Source organism: Babylonia areolata, unplaced genomic scaffold, assembly GCF_041734735.1.
Source record: "Babylonia areolata isolate BAREFJ2019XMU unplaced genomic scaffold, ASM4173473v1 tig00007459, whole genome shotgun sequence".
NCBI lineage: Eukaryota > Metazoa > Mollusca > Gastropoda > Neogastropoda > Buccinidae > Babylonia > Babylonia areolata.
The window spans coordinates 20,001-22,770 of record NW_027468511.1 but is presented as its reverse complement, the minus strand read 5'-3'; positions in this window follow the sequence as shown (position 1 = coordinate 22,770).

Below are 2,770 nucleotides of genomic sequence, written 5' to 3'. Positions count from 1 at the left end.
TTAAAAAAGTAAAAAAATTGCCAAAATACTTTCTGGGCCCTCAAAAAAAAGGCCTACTCCTCAACGCTGCTCCCGTCCATGCCGAACCGCGTTTTCTATCAACTTTGGCATGCTCGGAGAGAGAAAAATGGAAAAAAAGGAAAAAAAAGGTCCAGTAAAGGTGTGGATAAAAGTACCGGTTTGGTGAATTGCCTGAATCCTTCCGGCGCTGTGAAAAAAAAAAAGACCACAAAAAAAGACCTGTCGTCAACGCCTGCCTCCTGTCCATGCCAAACGGCGTTTTCCTCTCAACTTTGGCATGCTCGCTGAGGAAAAGGCAGGTAAAGGTTGTGGATAAAAAGTAAACGCGCTGTGGAGAATTGCCCAAATCGTTCAGGCGCCGTGAAAAAAAGAAAGACGTAGTCGTCAACGTCTGGTCCCGTCAATGGCGAAGGGCGTTTTCTCTCAACTTTGGCATGCTCGCTGAGGAAAAAGGCAGGTAAAGGTTGTGGATAAAGTCCGAAGAACCTCGCTACAATTGCCAAAATCTTTCCGCTGCCATTCAAAAATGGACTACTCCTCCACACCTCCTCCCGTCCATGCCAAACGGCGTTTTCTCTCAACTTTGGCATGCTCGGAGAGAAAAAAAGGCAGGTAAAGGTTGTGGATAAAAAAGTAAAAAATTGCCAAAAACTTTCTGGCCCTCAAAAAAAGGCCTACTCCTCAACGCCTGCTCCCGTCCATGCCGAACCGCGTTTTCTATCAACTTTGGCATGCTCGGAGAGAGAGAAAAAAGGAAAAAAAGAAAAAAAAGGTCCAGTAAAGGTTGTGGATAAAAGTAACCGGCTTTGGAGAATTGCCTGAATCCTTCCGGCGCTGTGAAAAAAAAAGACCAAAAAAAAGACCTGGTCGTCAACGCCTGCTCCTGTCCATGCCAAACGGCGTTTTCCTCTCAACTTTGGCATGCTCGCTGAGGAAAAGGCAGGTAAAGGTTGTGGATAAAAAGTAAACGCGCTGTGGAGAATTGCCCAAATCGTTCAGGCGCCGTGAAAAAAAGAAAGACGTAGTCGTCAACGTCTGGTCCCGTCAATGGCGAAGGGCGTTTTCTCTCAACTTTGGCATGCTCGCTGAGGAAAAGGCAGGTAAAGGTTGTGGATAAAAGTCCGAAGAACCTCGCTACAATTGCCAAAATCTTTCCGCTGCCATTCAAAAATGGACTACTCCTCCACACCTCCTCCCGTCCATGCCAAACGGCGTTTTCTCTCAACTTTGGCATGCTCGGAGAGAAAAAAAGGCAGGTAAAGGTTGTGGATAAAAAAGTAAAAAATTGCCAAAATACTTTCTGGGCCCTCAAAAAAGGCCTACTCCTCAACGCCTGCTCCCGTCCATGCCGAACCGCGTTTTCTATCAACTTTGGCATGCTCGGAGAGAGAAAAAAGGAAAAAAAGAAAAAAAAGGTCCAGTAAAGGTTGTGGATAAAAGTAACCGGCTTTGGAGAATTGCCTGAATCCTTCCGGCGCTGTGAAAAAAAAAGACCAAAAAAAAGACCTGGTCGTCAACGCCTGCTCCTGTCCATGCCAAACGGCGTTTTCCTCTCAACTTTGGCATGCTCGCTGAGGAAAAGGCAGGTAAAGGTTGTGGATAAAAAGTAAACGCGCTGTGGAGAATTGCCCAAATCGTTCAGGCGCCGTGAAAAAAAGAAAGACGTAGTCGTCAACGTCTGGTCCCGTCAATGGCGAAGGGCGTTTTCTCTCAACTTTGGCATGCTCGCTGAGGAAAAGGCAGGTAAAGGTTGTGGATAAAAGTCCGAAGAACCTCGCTACAATTGCCAAAATCTTTCCGCTGCCATTCAAAAATGGACTACTCCTCCACACCTCCTCCCGTCCATGCCAAACGGCGTTTTCTCTCAACTTTGGCATGCTCGGAGAGAAAAAAAGGCAGGTAAAGGTTGTGGATAAAAAAGTAAAAAATTGCCAAAATACTTTCTGGGCCCTCAAAAAAAGGCCTACTCCTCAACGCCTGCTCCCGTCCATGCCGAACCGCGTTTTCTATCAACTTTGGCATGCTCGGAGAGAGAAAAAAGGAAAAAAAGAAAAAAAAGGTCCAGTAAAGGTTGTGGATAAAAGTAACCGGCTTTGGAGAATTGCCTGAATCCTTCCGGCGCTGTGAAAAAAAAAGACCAAAAAAAAGACCTGGTCGTCAACGCCTGCTCCTGTCCATGCCAAACGGCGTTTTCCTCTCAACTTTGGCATGCTCGCTGAGGAAAAGGCAGGTAAAGGTTGTGGATAAAAAGTAAACGCGCTGTGGAGAATTGCCCAAATCGTTCAGGCGCCGTGAAAAAAAGAAAGACGTAGTCGTCAACGTCTGGTCCCGTCAATGGCGAAGGGCGTTTTCTCTCAACTTTGGCATGCTCGCTGAGGAAAAGGCAGGTAAAGGTTGTGGATAAAAGTCCGAAGAACCTCGCTACAATTGCCAAAATCTTTCCGCTGCCATTCAAAAATGGACTACTCCTCCACACCTCCTCCCGTCCATGCCAAACGGCGTTTTCTCTCAACTTTGGCATGCTCGGAGAGAAAAAAAGGCAGGTAAAGGTTGTGGATAAAAAAGTAAAAAATTGCCAAAATACTTTCTGGGCCCTCAAAAAAAGGCCTACTCCTCAACGCCTGCTCCCGTCCATGCCGAACCGCGTTTTCTATCAACTTTGGCATGCTCGGAGAGAGAAAAAAGGAAAAAAAGAAAAAAAGGTCAGTAAAGGTTGTGGATAAAAGTAACCGGCTTTGGAGAATTGCCT